This window comes from Schistocerca gregaria, chromosome X, assembly GCF_023897955.1.
Source record: "Schistocerca gregaria isolate iqSchGreg1 chromosome X, iqSchGreg1.2, whole genome shotgun sequence".
Classification (NCBI taxonomy): Eukaryota; Metazoa; Arthropoda; class Insecta; order Orthoptera; family Acrididae; genus Schistocerca; species Schistocerca gregaria.
This window is the reverse complement of record NC_064931.1, coordinates 562,475,569-562,490,982: the sequence shown is the minus strand read 5'-3', so window position 1 is coordinate 562,490,982 and position 15,414 is coordinate 562,475,569. Positions and strand designations below refer to the sequence as shown.

The window sequence follows — 15,414 nt, the reverse complement described above, 5'->3', positions numbered from 1 at the left end:
GAGCATGCTGTCCATGTGTAGACTAGGGAAGGCATGCGATTTATCTGAGTTTGACCGAGGGCAGATTGTGATAGTCCAGAGGCTTGACATGAGCGTTTCGGAAACTGCTCAACTTGTTGGGTGTTCGATGAGTGCTGTGGTGAGTGTCTTCAGCACGTGGAAAAACCAAGGTGAAACCACATCCAATCATCGTAGGGGTTGGGCAGCCACCCCTCATTACAGATGTCTTAGGCTGGGCAGACTGGTAAACAGGACAGGCAACTAACTGTGGTGGAACTAACATCAGACTTTAATTCTGGGGCGAATACAAGTGTTTCTGAACACACAGTGCACCGAACACTCCTTACGATGTGCCTCCTGAGCCGATGACCCATATATGTGCCAGTGTTAACACCAGAACATTGGCAACTACGACTGAAATGGGTACACCACAATCGGTACTGAACGTTGGCGCAGTGGCACACTGTTGCATGAGCTGCTGAATCCCAATACGTTCTTCATCATGCTGATGGGAGTGCATGAATCCTTTATCTTCCAGGGCAACAGTTCCTTTACTGCGGGATGAAGACAAGCTGGCGGCCACTCCATTATTTTATGGGGAACATTCACACGGGCATCTGTGAGTCTAGTAGAGCTCGTGCAAGGCACCGTGTTAGTCAAGGAATAACATACACTGCTTGCAGACCACGACACATCTTCACAACAATCTTGTTTATAAACAATATATTGTGCCATGTCACAAGGCCAGGAGTGTGATGGAGTGATTCGAAGAACACAGTGGCGAATTCGAATTGATGTGCTGGCCCCCCAGCTCACCTGATCTGAATCCAATCGAACACATCTGGGGCGTGATTGAATGTGGCACCAGAGCTCATCGCCCCTGTCCCTGTAATTTACGAGCATTAGATGACTTGTATGTACAGATGTGGTGCCAGCGAACTACAAAGGCCTCATTGCTTCCATGTCATGATGTGTCACGTCGCTGCTGTTATCTGTGCCAAAGATGGGCGTACTAGCTATTACGTAAGTGGTCATAATGTTCTGGCTGATCACATTGGGTGACTGCAGATATATGAACTGAAGGCTTGGTAGCTACGAAAATTGAAAAATACCTGATTTTTGTGACCGATGGCCTTTGTAGTCTGGTCCCTTCAACCCCCACAAACCTTCCCCACCTGATTTTTGTAGGTAAAGTAATAACACGATTCTTCCGATGGTTTGAAATCACCGAATGAATGAAAGCAATAGATCCTATTCCGATTTTTTTTTAACATACACAACCCAGTGAGTCCCTTATCCTCGCACAACATCTAAGTTTACACTCCTACATTCTTTGGATTTCCACATCGTCTTTTGAAATGTAGCCCGCATAAAAACGCTGTGATATCCTGGTATTATCACTGTTTGATGAGTTTAAGCAGATCCATGTTTGTAAGTGGTTTGTCCACAAGCATCACTATGAGCTTTCTTTTTAATGAACAGAACAAGTCCTCTCCTGTGCGGTTTTGAATATAATCCGTTAGCGATAGAAATGGCCTGCATTGTTGTATTATGTCTTCTGGTCTTCTGAAGTTGCTTCTCTACGTTTTGTGCATTTTTTACTGCTTGAGATATGGCAGTATTTCCTCCTGCTAACGAAGCAGAAGCCAACAGCCCGGCAAATGCAGAAATTAGAAACGGAATTATTCCTTGAGTTTCCATAGGTATTGGCAGAACCTTAGGCATTTCAACATGTCTTTTTCTTCCTCCTTTTCGTCTCAAGGCCCGATTCGCCGCTACCGTCACGGATTGGATGTAGTTTTTTAAACATCCCGTAGTTTTTTCTTCTTCTTTAGTGTACGGAGGGCTGCATTCGTAATTTGCCTGAAATGTATTCCTGCATCCAATTTAAGTTTGCCCCACATTGACTTACCAGCTGCAAATACAACAGTATGTCTTCCTATAGTAATGTCCTTTCTTCGACGTATCTGTTTGGCTTTATCAACTAATATTCGGTCTGCAATGAGAGGATCTTTATTTGTGGGATAAGCAATATTGTGCTCTGGGATAAGCAATATTGTGCTCCTTGCATGCATCGTTTAGTTTATTAGTTCCCTTATCACCACAACCTAGATGCTTCTTCAGCTTCGCTCGAGGTCCACAGAAGTTCTATCCATCGATCTGAAGATCAACTGGTAGCTATTCAGAATACCGCCCCCCCTTCTCTGCTAATGTGTAACCTAGCACATACGTCACACTGGTGCGTGGTTTGAGGTCTGCATGTCCTATTACACACGAAATCCTGAATATTCACCCAATGCTGTGCTTTGATGGGAATCCGAACCATTTCATAAATGCCACACTTCCTCGACGTCTAGTGACCCTCTCCATGAGGAACACTTTATGTTTGGAGCTTTACTGTAATTCCTCTGCGTAAAAAATCACTGCAATATCTTCACCATTCGTGTCATTTAAGATGTAAGTTCTCGGGTTTGTGCGCTGCACTTCCGAAAGTGTAAATATCTCCGTTGACCATTTTGGTAGGTAATATTCTAAAAAACACTTTTATATTTCGAAATACATATAAAATCACTTACGTTGAACTTATTCTTGTGTGAATCCACCATCTTAATACGTTTATATTCTGTATTTAGGAGCCCTTTATCATTGGCATCAATAGATCTCATCTTAATTGTATGATGAGTAGTCTGATTATAGTCATCAATAATTTGTGGTAGAGTGTCTAGCCATTTGTATGATCTTCAAAGATCAAACTGCATCCAATCTGATTTTTGTTCATCCTGTTCAAGAATTCAAGAATACTAGCTTTCAAATGGGAGAATAATGAGTAGTTGTTTATTCCATATCGCTCCGTTACGACTCGGAAACGTCTATTGTAAAATTCGCCTTCAAGGCCGGTTTGAAGATTCTCAGGACACCGATTCGTTCCAGGCTGCAGCAGTTGTTCAGAATCCTCCTTAACTTCCTTCTCTGTCTTTACCTCCACAGGCAGAGAACACACAAATTTTGAATATATATGTATGACCATTAAAATGTACTTGAAATCTTTACTTGACATGAATATTCGTGCGTTTTACGTGATCAGTCTGCCATAAATCATCCAGTCCCTGTATCGTGACATGTCTGTGTGGGAATGTTTTGTGCGCTGCCCTGTGGAGCTCATGAACAACCATCTTCATAATTACTTGATAATATGTCTTTCTCAAAGCTCTGGAAAGATTGATGTGATTTCGTTCATGTGACCTGTATTCCCTGTGACAGCTGATGCTGTGAATAGCTGTATCGTTCTATGACTTCGTTTAGATAATCGTACCCATTAAGTAACTTGAGTTGTAGACTGTTCAGTATTTTATGCTGAATTTCAACGCCTTTGACTGCGCTATGTGCAGCTGTTAATGTGGATTTAATTACATTCTTGTATTTGTAGCTGTTTGAGCCTTTCACTTTTCCTTGTTTTTGACGTTTAAAATTTTTTAAAATATTAGCTATAATAAACTAGGTGTTCTTTCAAATTCCGTATTGCCAACTTGTACTGCATTTCAGTTAAACCTACAGAGCGATTACCTAACGTGTATCGTTTATTCCTGCTGTCCCTGAATGTTCTGTCTAACTTAACAACACCGTGATTGGCAATGAAACTGGTAATAGCACATCCCCCCTCTTCTTGTTGTTGCTTTTCTTCTTTTCTACATTCATCCGTAATGCGTGAGAGTCTTTTCAGACTCTCAGTTACTGGTTTATATGTTTCTGAGAGAGATTGATCTCGTTGAAATTGCCCTAATTCAGCAGTCGCAATATCTGTTGAATAGACTTCTTGGCTTTAGTAACTGTACACTTTGTTATAGATATGCTATTGTATACTAAGCCACTTTTGTGATGGTATGCAACTTATATTTACTCTGAGACTACTATGATGGGGTGCAACTTCCTTGGATACTGTTTGGATAAAACTAAGTACGTCCTTTAGTGCTGTGTTGACTTCTTCTATTCTGTCATTCAACATCGCGCCTTTTCTAGCTACTTCCTAGGTAAGTGCATCCAGTTTCATTTTCATTTTCCAGTCAATGTATAGATGCGCGTTCTTAAAACCCTCAGAACGAGTGTGCTACACATATGCAAATTTGTCCATGGTCTGCAGTATACTGATACATCTGCACACTGGTACACTACCTTTAAAGCAGGAACTCCTGGAAGTTTCGCTTGTATCTACCATCAATCAGTTTCCTTGTTTTATCAATAACCAAAAAGCCATACTGCTTGTAATTTCAGGAACCAACATGTTGTTGTGGACTTCAGTCCTGAAACTGGTTTGATGCAGCTCTCCATGCTACTCTATCCTGTGCAAGCTCCTTCATCTCCCAGTACCTACTGCAACCTACATCCTTCTGAATCTCCTTAGTGTAGTCATCTCTTGGTCTCCCTCTACGATTTTTACCCTCCACACTGCCCTCCAATACTAAATTGGTGATCCCCTGATGCCTCAGAACATGTCCTACCAAGCGATCTCTTCTTCTAGTCAAGTTGTGCCACAAACTCCTCTTCTCCCCAATTCTATTCAATACCTCCTCATTAATTATGTGAGCTACCCATCTAATCTTCAGCATTCTTCTGTAGCACCACATTTCGAAAGCTTCTATTCTCTTCTTGTCCAAACTATTTATCGTCCATGATTCACTTCCATACATGGCTACACTCCATACAAATACTTTCAGAAATGACTTCCTGACACTTCAATCTATACCCGATGTTAACAAACTTCTCTTCTTCAGAAACGCTTTCCTTGCCATTGCCAGTCTACATTTGATATCCTCTCTACTTCGACCATCATCGGTTATTTTGCTCCCCAAATAGCGAAACTCCTTTACTACTTTAAGTAACTCACTTCCTAATCTAATTCCCTCAACATCACCCGACATAATTCGACTACATTCCATTATCCTCGTTTTGCTTTTGTTGATGTTCATCTTATATACTCCTCTCAAGACACTGTCCATTCCATTCAAGTGCCCTTCCAAGTCCTTTGCTGTCTCTGACAGAATTACAATGTCATCGGCGAACCTCAAAGTTTTTATTTCTTCTCCATGGACTTTAATACCTACCCCGAAATTTCGTTTTGTTTCCTTCACTGCTTGTTCAATATACAGATTGAATAACATCGGGGATAGACTACAGCCCTGTGTCACTCCCTTCCCAACCACTGCTTACCTTTCATGTCCCTCGACTCTTATAACTGCCATCTGGTTTCTGTACAAATTCTAAATAGCCTTTCGCTCTCTGTATTTTACCTCTGCCACCTTCAGAATTTGAAAGAGAGTATTCCAATCAACATTGTCAAATGAAAGAAACATAGGTTTGCCTTTCCTTAATCTTTCTTCTAAGATAAGTCGTAGGGTCAGTATTGCCTCACGTGTTCCAACATTTCTACGGAATCCAAACTGATCTTCCCCGAGGTCGGCTTCTACCAGTTTTTCCATTCGTCTGTAAAGAACTCGCGTTAGTATTTTGCAGCTGTGACTTATTAAACTGATAGTTCGGTAATTTTCACATCTGTCAACACCTGCTTTCTTTGGGATTGGAATTATTATATTCTTCTTGAAGTCTGAGGGTATTTCGCCTGTCTCATACATCTTGCTCACCAGATGGTAGAGTTTTGTCAGGACTGGCTCTCCCAAGGCCGTCAGTAGTTCCAATGGAATGTTGTGTACTCCAGGGGTCTTGTTTAGACTCAGGTCTTTCAGTGCTCTGTCAAACTCTTCACGCAGTATCGTATCTCCCATTTCATCCTCATCTACATCCTCTTCCATTTCCATAATATTGTCCTTAAGTACATCGCCCTTGTATAGACCCTCTATATACTCCTTCCACCTTACTGCTTTCCCTTCTTTGGTTAGAACTGGGTTTCCATCTGAGCTCTTAATATTCATACAAGTGGTCCTCTTTTCTCCAAAGGTCTCTTTAATTTTCCTGTAGGCAGTATCTATCTTACCCCTAGTGAGATAAGCCTCTAAATCCTTACATTTGTCCTCTAGCCATCCCTGCTTAGCATTTTGCACTTCCTGTCGATGTCATTTTTGAGACGTTTGTATTCCTTTTTGCCTGCTTCATTTACTGCATTTTTATATTTTCTCCTTTCATCAATTAAATTCAATATTTCTTCTGTTACCCAAGGATTTCTACTAGCCCTCGTCTTTTTACCTACTTGATCCTCTGCTTCCACGTACAATACGAGACTGGAATAGAAGGAGAGAACCGATAGAGGTACTCAGAGTACCCTCCGCCACACACCGTCAGGTGGCTTGCCGAGTATGGATGTAGATGTAGATGTAGATGTAGATGCCTTCACTACTTCATCCCTCAAAGCTACCCATTCTTCTTCTATTGTATTTCTTTCCCCCATTCCTGTCAATTGCTCCCTTATGCTCTCCTTGAAACTCCGTACGACCTCTGGTTCTTTTAGTTTATCCAGGTCCCATCTCCTTAAATTCCCACCTTTTTGCAGTTTCTTCAGTTTTAGTCTACAGGTCATAACCAACAGATTGTGGTCAGAGTCCACATCTGCCGCTGGAAATGTCTTACAATTTAAAACCTGGTTCCCAAATCTCTGTCGTACCATTATATAATCTATCTGAAACATGTCAGTATCTCCAGGCTTCTTCCATGTATACAGCCTTCTTTTATGATTCTTGAACCAAGTGTTACCTATGATTAAGTTGTGCTCTGTGCAAAATTCTACCAGGCGGCTTCCTCTTTCATTTCCTTGCTCCAGTCCATATTCACCTACTACGTTTCCTTCTCTCCCTTTTCCTACTACCGAATTCCAGTCACCCATGACTATTAAATTTTCGTCACCCTTCACTATCTGAATAATTTATTTTATTTGATCATACATTTCTTCAATTTCTTCGTCATCTGCAGAGCTAGTTGGCATATAAACTTGTACTACTGTAGTAGGTGTGGGCTTCGTATCTATCTTGGCCACAATAATGCGTTCACTATGTTGTTTGTAGTAGCTTACCCGCATTCCTATTTTCCTATTCATTATTAAACCTACTCCTGCATTACCCCTATTTGATTTTGTGTTTATAACCCTGTAGTCACGTGACCAGAAGTCTTGTTCCTCCTGCCACCGAACTTCACTAATTCCCACTATATCTAACTTTAACCTATCCATTTCCCTTTTTAAACTTTCTAACCTACCTGCCCGATTAAGGGATCTGACATTCCACACTCCGACCCGTATAACGCCAGTTTTGTGTCTCCTGATAATGACATCCTCTTGAGTAGTCCCCGCCCGGAGATCCGAATGGGGGACTATTTTACCTCCGGAATATTTTACCCAAGAGGATGCCATCATTTAATCATACAGTAAAGCTGCATGCCCTCGGGAAAAATTACGGCTGTAGTTTCCCCTTGCTTTCAGCCGTTCGCAGTACCAGCACAGCAAGGCTGTTTTGGTTATTGTTACAAGGCCAGATCAGTCAATCATCCAGACTGTTGCCCCTGCAACTACTGAAAAGGCTGCTGCCCCTCTTCAGGAACCACACGTTTGTCTGGCCTCTCAACAGATACCCCTCCGTTGTGGTTGCACCTATGGTACGGCTATCTGTATCGCTGAGCACGCAAGCCTCCCCACCAACGGCAAGGTTCATGGTTCAGGGGGGGGGGGGGGGGGGACCCAACATATGTTAACAATAAATTAAATGAAACAACAAGTTTACTGTTACCAGTCGCAGTGTTATTTATTTCCTATAATATCTAAATAAAACGGTGACTGGTAACAGTAAACTCGTTATTTCATTTAATGTCAATAACAGTCACGGTAAAGCCTAACCTAAAAATGTTCGCATTTAAAGATATGTTAACAAATTTATTGAATGTCTCCTCAGCTCCTACATGCACTTGGTAAATATGTTTTAAATTTATATTGTCGTATTTGAATGTGATAGTAAGGTTCACATCGTTTCTTACCAACTGCTTTGGAATCCTGGAATATGTCTAGCTCAAATAAAAGACATTAGCTTACTTATAATGACTGAAAAACAAAAATATGTTCTTATCAGATACTGGTTTTCCACTACATCATCAAATATGAACACACTCTTCGGTTTTATTTTCTCAGGTGGTGGAATATTACTGCTTTTGTTGTAATTCTGGTAGGTTAATCCGTCAATGCCCTGCAAACTTTCCTGTAATAGTTGACATTTGGGTTGAAATAGTGTTGTTGAAAGTATATACAATATACATCCTCAAAGTCAGTCCCCTCAGAATACATAAAAATTATAATAAGATTAGCCCTCCTGTAATCCAGCAATCGAAGCATGTGTATAATAAGGGAGTAGTTAACCACTCCTCTTCTCCTGGTTTCCCATATTACTGCAGGACCAGGCATTCTCATGTTGGCAACTGTTTTGTAACTGTGAAAAACAGAGGATTTTATAGAGAAGTAAATAATTCATGAATAGCTCTTAAAGCTTCTCTTCAATTTATGAACACTTACATATAGCTGAGTATACAGCACTCCGTCTTCAGGCCACAAGTGGCCCATCGGGACCATCCGACCGCTGTCTCATCCTCAGTTGAGGATGCGGATTGGAGGGTCGTGTGGTCAGCACACCGCTCTCCCAGTCGTTGTGATGGTTTTCTTTGACCGGAGCCGCTACTATTCACTCGAGTAGTTTGTCAATTGGCATCACGAGGCTGAGTGCACCCCGAAAAATGGCAACAGCGCATGGTGGCTGGATGGTCACCCATCAAAGTGCCGGCCACGCCCGACAGCGCTTAACTTCGGTGATCACACGGGAACCGGTGTATCCACTGCGGCAAGGCCGTTGCCTGAGTATACAGGGTGTTACAAAAAAGGTATTGCCAAACTTTCAGGAAACATTCCTCACACACAAATAAAGAAAAGATGTTATGTGGGCATGTGTCCGGAAACGCCTAATTTCCATGTTGAGCTCATTTTAGTTTCGTCAGTATGTACTGTAATTCCTCGATTCACCGCCAGTTCGCCCAATTGAAGGAAGGTAATGTTGACTTCGGTGCTTGTGTTGACATGCGACTCATTGCTCTACAGTACTACATACTGTACGTTTGGGCAGGCATTGTTGGTGATGTCTTGATTGGGCTCCATGTTCTTCCACCTCCGCTCATTAGATGATTTCATACGGGATACTCTAACTGTGATGCTAGAACATGTGCATTTACAAGTACGACACAACATGTGGTTTATGCACGATGGAGCTCCTGCACATTTCAGTCGAAGTGTTCGTACGCTTCTCAACAACAGATTCGGTGACCGATGGATTGGTAGAGGCGGACCAATTCCATGGCCTCCACGCTCTCCTGACCTCAACCCTCTTGACTTTCATTTATGGGGGCATTTGAAAGCTCTTGTCTACGCAACCCCGGTACCAAATGTAGAGACTCTTCTTGCTCGTATTGTGGACGGCTGTGATACAATACGCCATTCTCCAGGGCTGCATCAGCGCATCAGGGATTCCATGCGACGGAGGGTGGATGCATGTATCCTCGCTAACGGAGGACATTTTGAACATTTGCTGTAACAAAGTGTTTGAAGTCACGCTGGTACGTTCTGTTGCTGTGTGTTTCCATTCCATGATTAATGTGATTTGAAGAGAAGTAATAAAATGAGCTCTAACATGGAAAGTAATCCTTTCCGGACACATGTCCACATAACATATTTTCTTTCTTTGTGAGGAATGTTTCCTGAAAGTTTGGCCATATCTTTTCGTAACACCCTGTATAAACAAAATAAAATAATATCGTAGTTCTGAGTCCATATCTAGCAAAGAAGATTAGTGCTTTTGCACCTCCATCAACGTGCAGCATGAACCATGGACTTAGGATACGGATTGCACTTTTATCTCACTCACTTAGGATATGTTTCTTCTGATGGGTGGAGTGTTTGGTGAGCTGCCTCCAGCAGATTAGTCGACAATGTCTCATAGAATCGGTGGACATATGGCCACCACAATATTCAACACTCTAGCTGATGCTGTATTGCATAGTTGGTATACATTAATTCTTAAAAGTCTACTCCTGTAGATGGATGCACTCTCTGTTGTTAAATATTTTAGCTGTTCAAGGTAATTTCCCTGCAGAGGTTGTATGATAATCCATGGAACAAGCCTAAAATCTGCATTGACACATCACATAATCGACAACATTCATCAATAATGTCACTAAACTGATGGTTTTCAAATACTACCACTGGATAAAACTCGTGATTCGATATCGTACCGACACTGACACGCTTACAACCACTGATATTTAAACTGTAGGTTTGACTGAACAACATTATTTCCACATCAGGTTGCTACTGCTGGCAATGAGTTAATCTTGGCTCCAAGGAAATGAATTATTACTTAAGTATATTTGTTTTTTTCGCCTACATTCCTGTTCATCACCATCATGGCTCATGGCAGGTATGCGTCTCGACATCTTTATCCTTTGACAGTTCTGTCACAAGTGTGTGAACTATTTATCGATCACTGTGAATATATGCTATTTGCGACCTTTCTTAATGTATGCACGGGTCTCCACCCCCATTTCATCATCACCATCAAAAAGAGTAAGCTTATTATCATCCCCAAGTGCAAAGTGATGGCGGTCGTTGATCTATTATGCAGTATAGTCATAGATACTCTGGAGATAATTAACCATGTCTCTGTATGAGTGGTTACAATACTTTGTAAGACAGGAAAGTATATTAGGCAGCTTTTGTGTGCTGTGAAATGGCATGCTGAAGTCGCAGCTGCAGCTGCTGCCCCAGCACCTCAGAATCAAAGACAATGCATTCATACAGTGCACAGTGCACGCTGTCTGCTCGGTGCTGCACATCTAAAGTTGCTGTTATTATTATTATTACATCTTCACAGGTATGGCACTGTATGTCTAACATTAGTCATATCTATCAGTGAACATATCCTATATTAGTGTGTTCATTAGCAAGACGTTCCAGGCAGATCAACTGTCGGCTTTTTATGAACTTATCAATTCAATTATCATAATTATTGTGGCACTTTATTTTTAAATGTCCATCTTTATTTCACAGGTTTGTTACTATGTACCTACATGTATAGATTTTGGCCTTAATACCAACACCAGAATATTTTATGATCTGAAGAAGGCAGTAGCTGAAACCAGTTATAGTGAGTTGTAAAATTTGTGTGACAAAAACAGACCTTTACAAATAAAGTCCTTACAAACTGATAGTGTGTGTGCTGTTATTGATTGACTCGCTTGAAAGAACATAATTGTAGGGTATAATTATTTACATAGCAACAATTTTACGGTATTCCTCCTGATTGCTACACACACTTGCAGACTGTTGTTGCTTCTGTGATGTGTGGAAGACACAAAGTATAACAACATACAAGCATAACAATAATTAATTATAGATTGATGCATATGTACTGAAAGTGGAGGGAGATTCGACCCAGGTAATACACTGCTATTCTTTTGTTACTACCACGTCTTGTGTGATGGAAGACTAGATCGACATTTTAAAAAGGATACACAATTTCAGCATATGCAGAATTTTGTGTTGGTGGACCCAATCAGATAATGCAGCCTCTCGCCATTCTGTTGTGTTGGCATTATATGTTGAACAATATTCCATATACCTACAGTCATACACTCCTACATTATGAAGTCTTCCTATTCTTGATGCAGAAAGCTGTGAGTGCATTTCTCTTATAGATGTTTACAACAAGACTTTTTAAAATTTTCTTTGCTCAGTGCAAGCATCCCATCAATTGAGCACATGAGATGTAGACTTATATACAGGCAGCAAAGAATCACGCCAGTGTTATGCGTTTTAAAAACATCACAACATATCTAGTTTTTCTCATGGGGTCACAATTGCATGCTTTAACAGCTCACAGCTTCTCTACAATATAGTAGCAGTAAAAGTGCACTACATGCAAATTATTTCTGTGATGAGTGGGGGCATGGGAGTACAAGGTCTCTGGTGGTGAGGGGAGGGAGCACTGATATTGGGGGGAGGGGGCTTCACAGGGCAATGACGCGATGTTGTCAAAATTCCACGAGCGAAAATATCATGAATTTGGCCAGATGCAAGATTATCTAGTTCTCTCATTGACCCTCTGCTGAGGACTATACAGGTACAGGCAAAAGTGGTTCAGATCATACTGTCCAACGTACATTGTTTAACACAGTATGCTGCAGTAGACGATTCGTATGTGTTCCCATGTTGAGCCAATGGGATTTTCAGCTAATGATGCAGTGGGCACAGGATCGTCAAGATTGGACAGTGGATGAAAAGTATCACCTGGTTGGATGACAGTTTCTTGTTATACCACGTCGATGGTCGTGTCCAGATAGGCCATCTTCAGGCTAACGACTGCTCGAAAAATGTTTCACACCACAGATGAAGGCCTGTGTGGGCAGTATTACACTGTGAAGGACATTCACCTTGACTTCTATGGGACATGTGGTAGTAATTGAAGACACCATGAAAGCTGTGGATTAGGTGAACATTATTGCAGACTACCTGCATGCCTTCATGGTTGTTGTCTTCCCAAACGGCGCTGGCATCTTCCGTTTCACTAGGCCAGGGCTGTACAAGGGGAGCGAATAAAAATGGCCCGAATCAATGCATACGATTGGTCATGAATATGTGCATATAATCTCTGGGTGCATATAACCTACAGTTAGTTTGAACAGGATGGAGCAACTGCCCAGACACACAGCTGTACCTTGGAGCACATTTACACAATCTTCACGCCTGACAGAGTTGTTAGCAGAGTTCAGTCTGGTCGTGGCCCTAGCTGGCCATCCAGCTCACTTGATCTTCAGTGTGCGATTACTTTGTGTGGGAACCCTCAAGTCTAAGGCGTATCACAACATCCTTCATAGTCTTCAAGAACATTGCAGATGAGACTGAAGCATTTCCAGCAGTCCAGCTTCAATCCGCCTTCAGCAACCTGCTGACTGGGGTCTACAAGTGCCAAGAGTTGAATGATGGTCACTTTCAGTACCTGCTATAGTCACGTTAGTATTATATTTTCTTACCTATGGTGCGTTTCTTTGTACCTAGAAACTCTCTTCTCTGGACCAGTTTTATTTGCCCCACCCTGTACTACAGTTGTTTGAAGAGCGTGATAGTGAACTCACATTGATATCTTAGTTACCAAATTCACCTAAGCTGAGCTCAATACAAAAAAATCTGGTACGCTATGCGGTCCCAGCTTCATGTTCACACACTACCAGCCTGTAACTCTCAGTAATTACGGTACTTTTAAGTAGATGTCTGATGGTACAGTACATACATCCAGAGACCTACCAAGGACTTGACGAATCAATGTCACACAGAATCATTGCTTTATTGATCTGTGTATGTGGCGTACTTAATTAGTTAATGGGGGAGGGAAAGGGGCGGTGGAAACTTTAGTTAATATAAGGCTGCTAGGTGTGGCACCAGCTCATATTACTTCTTTCTTTTCTTTTTTTTTGCTAAGGGACACAATCCTTAGATTCTGTAGCTGGCGATCTATTTTCTTGCTTGTAACTGACCTATAAAATGTAAAAAATATCCCTCAAGAAAAACAATACATGGTAATTTTCCAATAGTAGATTGGACAATATATTGGTGGGAAAGAAATGAGAGTCATTTCTGATGACAGATACGATAAATCTGTCGGCAACATAAAAAAAGCACTCCTTATTCAGGCCACAAGTGTCCCATCCGACCGCCATGTCATCCTCAGTTGAGGATGCGGATAGGAGCGGGGTGTGGTCAGCACATCGCTCTCCCAGTCGTTATGATGGTTTTCTGTGACGGGAGCCGCTACTGTTCAGTCGAGTAGCTCCTTAATTGGCATCACGAGGCTGAGTGCACCCCTCAAAATGGCAACACCGCTTGCCGGCCCAGATGGTCACCATCAAAGTGCCGGCCACACACAACAGCACTTTACTTCGGCGATCTGACAGGAATTGGTGTATCTTCTGTTGCAAGGCTGTTGCCTTCGGCAACATAGAAATGGAGTGATATTAATTTCTGCTGTTAGCCTATTCATGGCAGATGTCTTAGGTATGGACCTTGAGAGTGCTCCACAAAACTTCTTGTCGCAATTTCTACGCTATTGATAAAAATAAATGATGGCAAAATAGAGAAATAAAAGACCTTGTTTCAGCTGACAAACGGAACCATAAAGAAGGAAACTGAAGGACTGATTTGCGGCTGCACGGCAACAAACCATCAGAACTAACGCCATCATAGCCAGAGTAGAGAAATCAGCAGTGGACCCAAAGTGCAGACTCTCCAAAGAAGCTGACAATATAATTGACCATGTCTTGCACTATTTCTAAACGATCACACAGATTGATTACAAATAGAGACACAGTGATGTGGCACCAATGATCTACAAGAACTTATGTCAAAATTACAGTTTGGGGTGGTAAGAACTGGTGGGACAAAAATCCAGAAAAAGTTGTCGAAAACGAATGTACCAAATTATTGAGGATCCTCCGACTTCAGACAGATCTAATGCTACAACACAATTTTGGAGAAAAATGAAGCATGGATCATCGTTATTGCCATTCTCAGTGATAGCAGCTTCGAGGAGAAACAACTTGAAAAAATTACTAGTACAAAAGACTTGAAAACTGAACCACAGCAACTGTGGTGTAAACCAGTGAAATTGGTTCCAGTGGTGCTTGGCGAACAGTGTCAAAAACACTTAAAAACGATTGGGATAGATAAAAATATCTAACTTTGAACTATAAAAAGCCACTTTACTGGGACCTGATACATCACGCAGTTCTAGACTCTCAGAATGTGTCCGACGAGTGAAAAGGTACAAAATCCAGCATATTGAACTTTTTTCTGTGTTTGCCGCTATAAATAATATTAACAATTATAATAATAATGAACTGTGAACTAGAAACAACAGCAAACTGTTGGATTTTAGCCCGACGTCGAAAAATTATTTATTGCATTAAAACATTCTATTTCCACTTTAGACAAGATTGTGTATTGTAATCAGATTAGTACCACCATGTGCCTTATCCATATTCAATGCCATTAAATTGATACCTTCGTAAAATATCGCGAAGCACTGTACAAAAAATATGACAGTATAGAGCAGGCGAGTCAGAAAGCATGCTGTTGCTGATAAAGGTAACTGCAGCGTTTCGTGGTGTGCCCCTTAGTTACCGCTGTAGGATACGAGGTGCACACCATGTCGGTGTGCTGCCGCTCGGCACTTTCAGTTTCACAAAGGATGCCTGTGTCGACAAAACAGTACAGGCGAAAGCGCTCTCTCTCTCTATTTTGTTCTATTTTGTGAACAGCCAGGAAATATGAGGCAACCAATTACAGTATTGCTTTACACGTCCAAAAAACGTTTTACACTGTTAGATATATAATTC

General features: G+C 41.4%; 1 pseudogene; it reads right to left on the bottom strand.

Annotated features, from left to right (window-relative positions):
- Positions 1-8,716: 8,716 nt before the first annotated feature.
- Positions 8,717-8,833, bottom strand: LOC126299910 (5S ribosomal RNA; annotated as a pseudogene).
- Positions 8,834-15,414: the final 6,581 nt, after the last annotated feature.